This window comes from Lactuca saligna, chromosome 2 (genome assembly GCF_052625555.1).
Source record: "Lactuca saligna cultivar CGN05327 chromosome 2, ASM5262555v1, whole genome shotgun sequence".
NCBI classification, from domain to species: Eukaryota; Viridiplantae; Streptophyta; class Magnoliopsida; order Asterales; family Asteraceae; genus Lactuca; species Lactuca saligna.
In genome coordinates, this window is record NC_136418.1 from 150,914,735 (window position 1) to 150,926,668 (window position 11,934).

The 11,934-nt window shown below is 34.8% G+C and overlaps 2 long non-coding RNA genes across 2 annotated transcripts; both read left to right on the forward strand.

Annotated features, from left to right (window-relative positions):
* Window positions 1-7,951: 7,951 nt before the first annotated feature.
* Window positions 7,952-9,992, forward strand: LOC145029210 (uncharacterized). The gene is made up of 3 exons (XR_013676417.1): window positions 7,952-8,646; window positions 9,569-9,617; window positions 9,718-9,992. It is a non-coding gene; the product is annotated as an uncharacterized LOC145029210 (long non-coding RNA).
* Window positions 9,993-10,112: 120 nt separating this feature from the next.
* Window positions 10,113-10,838, forward strand: LOC145029211 (uncharacterized). Its single transcript, XR_013676418.1, has 3 exons — window positions 10,113-10,257; window positions 10,436-10,481; window positions 10,569-10,838. It is a non-coding gene; the product is annotated as an uncharacterized LOC145029211 (long non-coding RNA).
* The last annotated feature ends 1,096 nt before the right edge of the window (window positions 10,839-11,934 follow it).

The following is an 11,934-nucleotide window of genomic DNA, read 5'->3' on the forward strand; positions in this document are numbered from 1 at the left end:
ACCGTTACTAGGTTTACAATCCACGATGGAAAGATGGCCTCTCTGATTATGTTGGATTCCACAAGATTTGCGACTTCGACATTGATTTCTCTATTTCTCTCATCGCCTTTTCCTTTCTTTTTCTATTTTATGTTGCAATTGCTTGGAATTATATTCAGGCTGTGCTCGACGACATCTCGATCAACGTCCATCATATCTGTTGGTTTCCATGTAAAAACATACGTGTACCTCTGAAGTAAATTTATTAACCTCCTTCTGGTTGAGTCAGTAAGCAATGCATCTATGCGTACCTTTTCTTCTGGTTAATTTGGGTTAATGATCTCCTTTTCATCCTGTTGTTCCTCCCATGGGAACTTGGCAACCCTTGTGATATCTATTGCTCCCATGATCTGATAGCATTTGTGTCATGCCTGTGTTTCAGCCATGGCTACTGCTAGACCATTGTCCATGTGGAATTTGATAATTCAATGGATTCAAGATGGTATTGATCCAAACTGAAGTAGTGTAGGTCTCCCTAAGATGATATTGTAGTCTGTTGGGTGGCGTATCAAACCGAATTCTACCAACACTATTTTTTTCGTGTTTTATCATGGCTCTGTAGGGACAACGGTAGGCAGATCGTTCCTAATGGCTAAAGACAGTGACTTATAAATCTAGTTAGCCGGCCAGATGAGGGTTGGAGTCCTTCTCTCCATTCCCTGGGAAATTTTTTGAAGCAACGTTCATAAATTATGTCTGAAGAGCTTCCTAAGTCTATATATACCCTGTGGATCTTAGTGTTACAAATGTATGCTTGAATTGTCAGTAGACGAGTCTGTAACGCCCACGTTTCCTGCTAGAATAAAGTTTGAATCACTTTGGTCAGCTATTTTAATCTTTATATTAATGAATAAGAACAGATTATTCATATATTTATATGCTTACATGTTTTATAGGATTTTATTTGTAAATTATATGAGTATATAATAATAAAATAGATAAAATTAATACACGTGTCAAAGATAAAACATTACTTAGGAAAAATAATCTTAACTTAGTTATAGTAAAAGTTATAAGGATTCCGGAGATACAAGGAGCGTTCAAATACGAATTCATATGAAGAAGTTATGCTTATTCGAAGATTCAAGATTAAACTGGCAGGACTTTGCGTCTCGTAAAAAGTAGATTTTTGATAAATTACATTTTAGCCTAAGATATCTAAATGAAATTCATAGTAGTCTTTAAACCGAAGCGTGCATATAGAGAACGTTAAAATCTGACTTCCTGAGCGTAATATATGATTTTTCTAAGATTCGACATAACAGTATTGTGCTCAAAAACTGAATTTTAGATCGGTCAAATTTTAGCCAAAATAATCTAAACAAGAGTTGAAAATCTCGTTAACAGGAATTCAATGTGACATCCCCAATTTCACGGCCAGAAAAGACCGATTTGTTTATGCTTTATGAAAATTAGAGTACCTGTTTTAATAAAAAATGTTGCGGAATTTATTCCCAGAAAAACACGATAAATACGTTATCAAACCATTTCCGAAGAAAACGTATTTTATTCATTTAAAAACATTTGGGATGTCATCGTCAATACATAAACATAAGTATAAACATAACTTATATTCGTTTCACTAGTGATCTATATCTCCTTAATCTCTCAATGTAAAGCAACTTCGTATCGATACCTGTGATACAATTAAATTGAGTGGGTCAGGCTTGGGAGCCTGGTGAGCATATAGGGTTTTTACCCTACAATAAATAAATTTATTATGCTTAAACATCAAACAATCAACCCATTTACCCAATCTCAATTATCTTATTCATTTCTTAAGGATTTACCCTAAAAATCAACTATCACTCATTACTAAGGATTCATACTAAGGAATAGGCACGCAATCCATCGCTGCCCAAGGTTTATATTACAAGCACTAACAACGTCAATCCCCACATACTGATCCTATACAGTGATCTTACTAGATCTAGCCTAAAGGATCGATATGAACAACCAACTAACGGAACTTCTTCGGAAATTCCTTAGCAGCAAACGAGGATCGAAGAAGACATCAAATGAATGGAATAAGTTTAACCATAAACCTTTGTTGGTAAAAGGAAGAACCACCAGACAATTAAGTCAGGGTTAATTATTAATGCCTAGGCTGTGGTTTGAATATCGTGAGGTATATAACCCCCAGACGCACCCTATCCAGCAATGGAAACGTGGACTAATGCATAGGCTGTGGTCTGAATATCGTGAGGTATATAACCCCCAGACTCACTCCTATCCGACATCGAGAATGGAAACACTGACTAATTCCTAGGTTGTGGTCTGCATATCATGAGGTATATAACCCACACACTCACACCTATCCGACATCGAGAATGGAAACACTGAGTCATGAAGCTCGTCCGATCACTTCATAAAAGAAACAAAGACTCCAAATCTCTTCAAAATAAAAGTATAGGGAAAATACTAATAAAGTACTCCCATACGCTCCCGTACCTCGACACATAATAGTGTCAAAAAGAAGAACTAACGGATGAACACATAGTTCAAAAACACCTAATGAACATATAGTTCAAGAACACCTTATGAACATACAGTTCAAACATACCCACCTATTACAAGTTTGCTAACGTTCTACTGGACTATCTAAAATAGTCTGTGCCCGTTGTCTATACTCTGCTAGATGACTAGATCATCTTAAACATCGATACCTCTCATCACCTTTTATTTCATCACACATCATCTAATTCATCTACCCATGTTTTACCTAACATATTTGTAGATAAAAATACATATACAATTTAAAACTTGTATAAAACATCTATTCAACAGTCACCTTAATTAAATAATTAATATAATTACACATAGCACGTATTTTAAAGAAAATACTTCATATATATGTGTAAGGTGAAAGTGACTATACACTCAACTTAGTAGGTGGTGACTCAACACTCGGACAATGCTTCGATACTCTCAAAACAATTTTGCTTCGATAAAACCTAGTATCAATTCCACTAGGGTTTAGTCTAATGTCAACCGTGACTAATTAATAGTCTAGCTATTACTATTATTATTATATAAGCGTTAAATAACACTCAATATAACTCATAATAATCGCCTATATAATTATTTTAAGGACCTAATAACATTACTATAATTATTTGAAATCTATATTAAAAATTGCGTAAGCGTAGCTCACTTACAGGGGATTTTAAAGAAAACCGGGCTTTATTTGGAGCAGGGTTTCGAAACCGAAAGACTCTTTTTCTCGGGACTCCGGGAGCCTCGGGGCTTCCTTAGGGTGCTAGGGGATCACCTAGGCTTAATGGAGGGTTAAAACCCTTAGAGAGAGAACGTTTAGAGAGAAGAAATTAAGAAAGGTGTGAGATTTTCGGAATGGCCCGCATGCTATTTATAGTAAGTTTTTATGACACTCACGTCGTGAGTGTCATAAAACTCATGTCGTGAGTGGCATAAAACTCATGTCGTGAGTGGCATAAAACTCACGTTGTGAATATCATGATTCACTCCGTAGACTTGCCATTTGCATCCCTAGCTTCGGATGGTGGCCATGACACCTCAAGCCGTGAGTGTCATAAAGCTCACGTCGTGAATTGGATCTTATCCTCTCGCAACTTCTAGATTCCGAATTATGACAGAATATCGTCAACATCATAATTCGCACGCCGTGAATTGGATCTTATCCTCTCGCTGCTTCTAGATTCCGAATTATGACAGAATGTCGTGAGCGTCATAATTCTCATGTTGTGAATTAGCTAGTTTAGGGTTTTTAAAAGCTAAATCTTCGGAATACCATAACTTTTGCATACGAACTCCGTTTTTGATGTTTTTTTATATCCACGCATAGGTGGAGATGTATTCTACAACTTTCATTTAGATCCCTAAGGCTAAAAAGTCCTATATCTTAAATTCACTATTTACGTCTCCCGGTGCCGTGCCCGTTTTGCCGAAAAACTTCGACGGACCATAACTTCTTCGTTATAAGTCGGATTTCGGCGTTCTTTATATGTACGAAACCCTTGTGAAATATTCTACAACTTGGTTAAGATTATTTATTATAAATAATATTTTGTCGAAAAGTCATTTTCGACCCCTATTATCTCTAAATTGACTAGCCCGGATCTACGAACGTTACAATTATCTCCCCCTTAGGATGATTACGTCCTGTAATCATCAGTGAAACATGACTCACATTATGACTCCATATATTATCTCTTCATCCTAAGTAATAACCGTAACTGATGTTCCTTCGAACGAGTATTTGACTCTAAGACTTCCTGACTGCAGACGGTGCCCGATCTTGGACCTGCTCTCTATCTCACGTTAGACTTCCAATCATGACCTTCATGTCACGATCTCAATCTTTATTGGACGCTCCTTCTATAACAAACTTGAGATAAGTTTCTTCCTTCGATTATCATAATATACCGATAGGTCATGTTCTAATGACCTCTCATCGTATGATGTATTTCTTGGACTCAGGTCTTTTAGATTAAAAATTCCAAAACAGACTATACCTTCCTTCATGTTCTAATCACATCTTAAAAGGTAGAATTTCTAGATACAAGCAACCATCACAATACCTTTACTGATCACTTCTATTATCTTTTACTTCAATCCTATTGCTTAAGTCAGATGTTACATCGAACTTGGTTCTCTGAATCAAGTAACATACTCATCGTAGTCAGACTCAATTGATATGACCACTAGGGTTGGAATAACAACAATCTTCTTAGTCATTACTGAAACGATGGTAACGACATGCTTGAATAAAACAGACTCAATTATTGGCTTCTTGGTAACCTTGTGATTTTCCCTGATCCAAGTGTGAGTCATGTGTTTCCGGTAGTATATGCATCTACTACATTTCACACCTACTCATACTCGTCCCAAGTATTGTCTCCCAGTCCCCAAGTCTTAAAATCACAAAACAATTTAACATATACGAGTGTGTCCAAATAATCATAAAATTTCCCTAGACTCTACTAGGACTTCTTCCATGCGTATCTTAAATCATCAATTCTGCTTCCACTCGGTTGGTGATGGAAATTCCAGATGATAGGAAAACTTTAGGAAATACACCAATCGTTCTATCATCCCGTCAATCAAATGTGTATATTCAGGTGTACCGTACTTCTCTTAGTGTACTGCTATTTTATCAGACGTATTCTAAAGGCAAGATACCTCTCTTATGATATTTTCTGATAGGTAAGCCATCTCATTTCCTCTATTTTCTCAGTCTATCATGGTTCACATCATTTCCTGAACTTCTTCCATATTGATAGGTTTGGGTGTAGACGCAACGATCGATGCATGACCCATCACATTCTTAGGCTCAGGTTGTCATCTTCCTCGGATATTTCCTAGTACGTCTTCACCATGGCATTTTCTACACCTAAGCAGATGTTCGGTGTACCGAGGCGAGAATTTTAAGATAGGAAAGATTTTATCTATGATTGACGTATAGATCTCCTTGTCACACCGAAAAGTTACATGCCAGTTCTAATACTGTAATCAAACATTTAGAAATCTGAACACATAAAATTTCCAGATCCGGTCGGCAACATACCATAGATTCGAACAAATAATAGCATATAAGGCATCTTTATAACTATAACATAAAACATTTAGCACATAAAACATTTTAGGCATCTTTCCTAAAATCAGCTAGTGCTTGTGTCTATTCATGTGTATTACCTAAATCTATTTGACACACTCCTCAGAATCATCACTTAGCATTCTAAGTTTAAGTCTAGAAATTCCTAGTTCACTTAAACTAATGCTCTGATACCAACTGTGACATCCCCAATTTCACGGTCAGAAAAAGACCGATTTTGTTTATGCTTTATGAAAATCAGAATACCTGTTTTAATAAAAAATGTTGCGGAATTTATTCCCAGAAAAACACGATAAATACGTTATCAAACCATTTCCAAAGAAAATGTATTTTATTCATTTTAAAACATTTGGGATGTCATCGTCAATACAGAAACATAAGCATAAACATAACTTACATTCATTTCACTAGTGATCTATATCTCCTTAATCTTTCAGTGTAAAGCAACTTCGTAGCGATACCTGTGATACAATTAAACTGAGTGGGTCAGGCTTGGGAGCCTAGTGAGCATATAGGGGTTTTACCCCACAATAAATAAATTTATTATGCTTAAACATCAAACAATCAACCCAATTACCCAATCCCCATTATCTTATTCATTTCTTAAGGATTTACCCTAAAAATTAACTATCAATCATTACTAAGGATTCATCCTAAGGAATAGGCACGAAGTCCATCGCTGCCCATGGTTTATATTACAAGCACTAACAACGTCGATCCCCACATACTAATCCTATACATTTATCTTACTAGTTCTAGCCTAAAGGATCGATATGAACAACCAACTAACGAAACTGCTTCGGAAATTCCCTAGCAACAAACGAGGATCGAAGAAGACATCAAATGAATGGAATAAGTTTAACCACAAACCTTTGTTCGTAAAAGAAATAACCACCAAACAATTAAGTCAGGGGTAATTATTAATGCCTAGGATGTGGTCTGAATATTGTGAGGTATATAACCCCCAGACGCACCCTATCCAGCAATGGAAACGCTTATTAATGCCTAGGATGTGGTCTGAATATCATGAGGTATATAACCCCCAGACTCACTCCTATTCGGCATCGAGAATGGAAACACTGACTAATGCCTAGGATGTGGTCTGAATATCATGTGATATATAACCCACAGACTCACTCCTATCCGGCATCGAGTCATAAGTGTTGCTATATTGGCTGAACTCCTATGGTGATTCTGATTGGGTTTTGCTCTGTTGCGTTATCTTTGATGTTGTTGTTCGGGATTCTGATTCTAATTTGGGTTTTGCTCGTGGGTATGTCAGCTTGCCTTTTGATGATGGGAAAATCCCTCATATTTTTAGTATTGTCCCAGCTTGATGAATGATGATCGAGGTTAGTGGACACTACTCCACAAACTAGGTTCTCGCTTTTATCAACTTACCTCTTTATAACTGTTGTTAACCTTGTGATCCATTGACCATCTAATTTGATAAAATCCACTTTTCTAATGGGACTTATTTTTTTAATGGTGGCAGGAAGCCAGGAGAAATCAAGGTGGCAAAGCAAACCATGCTTCATGGAGAAATTATGATGATCTTAATGAATATTTTTGGTAAGTACTCTCTTAATATTATAAAACTTGCACTCATGCTGAAACAATTATGTTGTTCCCATGGATAACAGTCAGGAGATGTCAAGATCACGTTTTAGTGTGGAGCTTGATGCTGCAAATGCAGTAGGGATGTTTAAATGGCAAGGTATATGCATATTCTTCATTTTAAGCCATATATACAACATGAAATATAATAATATTTCCTTTTTTGTTTTTAAAACTATGCAAAAAATAATCTCGTTTACTGTTGACACGTTGAAGTAGCAGTTGCGTTTTGAGCCCACTGCTTACGGTTGTTGCGACAGGTGGCACACTCTTATTCGTTGATCCATTATTTTTCACAATCTCATGTCTCCTTGAACCCTTTTTTGCCTCCTCAACGTTATTTGTTACATCCTTGTTTCCTTTTCTTGGCCCATTATTCATATCCTTTCCTCCAGAACATGATGTACATTTCATTAGTGTCTTGATTTGTTTAATCTTATGACTTGGATTTCTGAGGAACTAAAGTTTAGTTGATGAACAAACCGATCAAAATTAATAGAAAGGTTTGAAATCAGATTGCTTAGAATGACCAAAAGATTAGAAATCAGATTGCATGCAAGCTGTTTAATCAAATGCCCGAGAGAGATTACCTTCTTTATATGTGATTAAATTTCCCAATTTTTTAAAAATTTAGCAAGTGAAGTTTCAATTTTACAATTAAACGAAAAGAAAATCAATCGCTTGGATTTTTATTCATTTTTTTAATAAAAATGTACGCTTTTCTTACCCGCCATTCCTGACATTGGACAGCTTGCATGTCCATGACATTCCTGACATTGGACCACTTTATTCCTAAGCCGGTCATGTATGAGTTGGTAACCACACGTTTCCAGTGTTGATAAGCAACAGTGAAGTCCAAAGTTGATCCTCAAATATCATGTCCTTCCTCCTTTTTTATTAAAAGACCAGAATACCCTCTTTTATGTATCTTGAAATAAATTATAATGAAAGGTTCTTTACACATAAGTAAAAATTTTAAAATTATTAATTTTTTGTTGTATTTATTTTCATCTCCTACCAACCAAACACTTGACAATATTAAATACATTAAATACATGTATTCTAACATCTCTAGCTTTTTGTTGTAGTATAACAAGTTCTACTTGGAGTGCCTCACAATTCCTATATTTTTTGTTGGATTTAATCTTCCCAAGGTGAATCTAAGTTCTCATATATTGCAACAAGCATACTTGCAGTTTATATCATCTAAATCTAAACTGTATGCAAGGAATATGTATAGTGTTTTTTTTGTTGCTGCTATTGACTAGTTTACCCTTGAGTATCCTTTAATAAGATAATGTGAATTAGTAGTTGTTAATGATTCAGATCTTTGTAATATGCTTTTGCAGGGCAGTTTGTTATATTAGGCAACCAACAGCTCCCTAACCCTTGTTCAGGTTGGTTTTAGCTTTCTAATATAGTGTTCCTTATGATGGAATCATGGCTCATTCCATCACAACAGAAATTGTTTGTTTTGGGGGATATTCGCATAAAAACCCTAAAGTTTTTCAGAAAAATACAGTTTTACCCTAACATCACTTTTTGGTGGGTTTAGAGGGTGCTGCTTTCCCAAAAACACCAACCTCTGAACTCAATAACCAGATAAATTAGAAAAGGGTATAAAGTGTATAATGGCATCAACATCAGTATCACAAATAGAATCTGTTCAACTTACAAAAGGGCAAATTATTTTCACTTTGAACAGGGATGATCCAGACGTACCATGTAATGATGATATCTTTTTGCTGTATCATCCTTCTACTCCTTTTCCTCCTTGTATTGGACAAGTTGCTACAACAGATTCCATGTGTCCATTATCTCCTTCATCTCATGAGAAAGTTGAACAGGGGATAATCACAGTAAGAAAATCAGGCCCCACTTCTTGTGAAGCCGAATAATTATCTTAGGATTCCTGGTCAAACTAGGTCAATGCAATTATACACACCTCTAGAAATCACCCGGAATGGACTGGTGGAGGAAGGTGGTGCTAAAGCTGAACTTCAAGTAACATGTACAAATGGTTTGGTTTGATCATTATTTTATTTAAACAGGGTTTAGGAAGTCTTTAATAGTTGATGATGTATTATTGTTTAACGGACTTGACCCATGCTCAGGAGTCATGCCTTGCAAGTGAAATAATAATATAATGTTGGGGTTTTTTGTTATAATAATGAAACTAATCATATTTTACTTACTATTATGAAAGTTGGGCTACTAACCAATCGGTATATAATGGAATAATTGTAATTTTCTATATTTTGTAAATTTATGTGTCTGATATATAATAATACGTTGTTTCTTTTTTCTTCACAATAACAGTTGAGGCAAAAAAGCACTTGCAGATTTACTACAGATGCAATCAGTTCATGTAAGTTAAAATTCTAAATTTACTGTAGAGTTATTAGATAATTGTTATTATCTAGTTAGTTAGGAATTGTTTCCTGATGCTTCTCTTCCCCCTGTTGTAGATGGTCTTCTATGGTTCATAAATGAACTAGGCATACAAGTGATGGATTGGAAAAAAAAATTGTTACCTGTTGTAGATGGTCTTCTTAAGGTTTATTTATTTATGATATAATGAGGATGATTATGATTGGAGCGGGGTCTTCTTGGACATCTGGAGTGAGACAAAGCAGCATAATTAAAAGGAGGCGTTTGGAATATTGGAAAGGAGAAAGACTCTTATATGCTCGAGTCCATAACAGTAAGTGCACATTGCACTTCGTTTTTAACATATCTTATTTCATATCACTTGAAATAAAAAATTGAAGTGTGTGTGTGTGTGTGTGTATATATATATATATATATATATATATATATATATATATATATATATATATTAGTAATTGTGGAATGAGGTAGCTATTTTATGTGAAAAAAATGTGGATGGGTTGGTTGCAGGCCTACCTTACTACTTGTTGGCTTTTGTAACCAGCAAGCATTCATGGATTAGGGTTTCGTGAATAGAAACTGGGAAAAATAGGAATGTAAAAATGTTGGTTTTGATGGTATGCAATCACATTCCACTTCTAATTTCTTGCTTTTCACAATGATTAAATATATATATATATATATATATATATATATATATATATATATATATATATATATATATATATTATAGTTTACAAACTGTAGAATGTGTTCAGTAGTGAATCTCATAGGGACAAAATGGTAAATCTGCAGGTGGTTCAATCAATGTCATTTAGTAATATTTGGAAATACAGCCTCTGTAAGTTTGACCAAAACCTTCTGATTTTGTTTACTTTTTAACTTTGTTTTTGGTTTCATTTAGTAATAAAGTATCAAATATCAACAGTTATGTGGTAGTAATCCTTCTGAGGGGGTGTTTGTTGGGCTGCTTCTTTCAATGTCATTAACAACAGTGGTAAGTAAAATCTTACTATTATGAAAATCTTTTGTTTAAACCTACCTTATTGACCTGTAGCTGATTAAACATTAATTTAATTATGCAGGTTTTGAGGTTTTTGATGGAAAAGAATAGTGTTAATGCTCTTCATAGAAAAGTATGTTGATAGTTTAGGAAATTTGGCTAATAATTTAGTTAATTATATAAAAAATGTTGAAATGTTACATTTGTCTACTTTTGGAATGATTATTTGATGTGTTACATTTGTCTACTATTGGAATGATTATTTGTATGACATTAAATTTTGTGCAATGTATTGTATTTTTTTATATTGTGAGACATGAAATGCAAATTTAATTTGAAAATTAGTAAATCTATAAATAATTATTTTTTTTAAAAAAATTAAAATTACGATATGCAAAAATGTGTGTCGTCTTCATTTATGACATGGCCTTTCTCAACAGGGCCTTTCTTGATACGCATTGCGTGTCGTCTTCCTTTATGACAGGGCCTTCCTTGATACGCATTGCGTGTCGTAAACGCGCGTCGTAATTGCGCATCATAAATGAGCATCGTAGATGCGCGTCGTCTCTCTTTATGATGTGGCCTTCCTTGACGCGCAGTTGCACGTCGTCTGAGCCTTTTACGACGCGCAATGAGCGTCGTAAAAGGATGTTTTTCTAGTAGTGTTGAACTCTGAAATATTATATCGTAGTTTTACTATTAAATAAAATCATATGAAATGAATGTTCCTCTTAAATGTAAGTGTCTCTGTACTAGAAAATAGTATGTTGTAAATGTACTTGTATGAAACTCTGTGATTGTATGAGCCTGGACCCACTTGCTTTAAAGTAATGTACTGTATTGTAATTTTATTATTTAATAAAAATATGTGTAGTTGTTTAATTATTCGTACACTAATCATAATGCTCAATACCAAATTGTGAGTTATCATAACCATGCTTGATGACCTAAGATGGTCTGAACACAACGTTCTTCACGCGTCACAATCGGTGTGACATTTGTCACCCAGGCCTGTCAGCCTAACTGTAGCTAAAAGTTTAGGTGTGGGATTGTGAGTCCTGTAAAGATCTATACACAAGTGTCACACTCTCCTTTCATGATACTCTGGTTATAATTTCAGGACTTTCATTGGTACATAGATAAGTACGTTAAGTGTGTCTCACAAAGATATATTGACGGTTACGTGTAGAATAATGAAAAGTCCTTTAGTAATAAATAATTGTATGTATATCCCATTAACTGTATCTACTATAGTTTATATGTTTGTTTTCCTTAATGTATTCTAAACTTG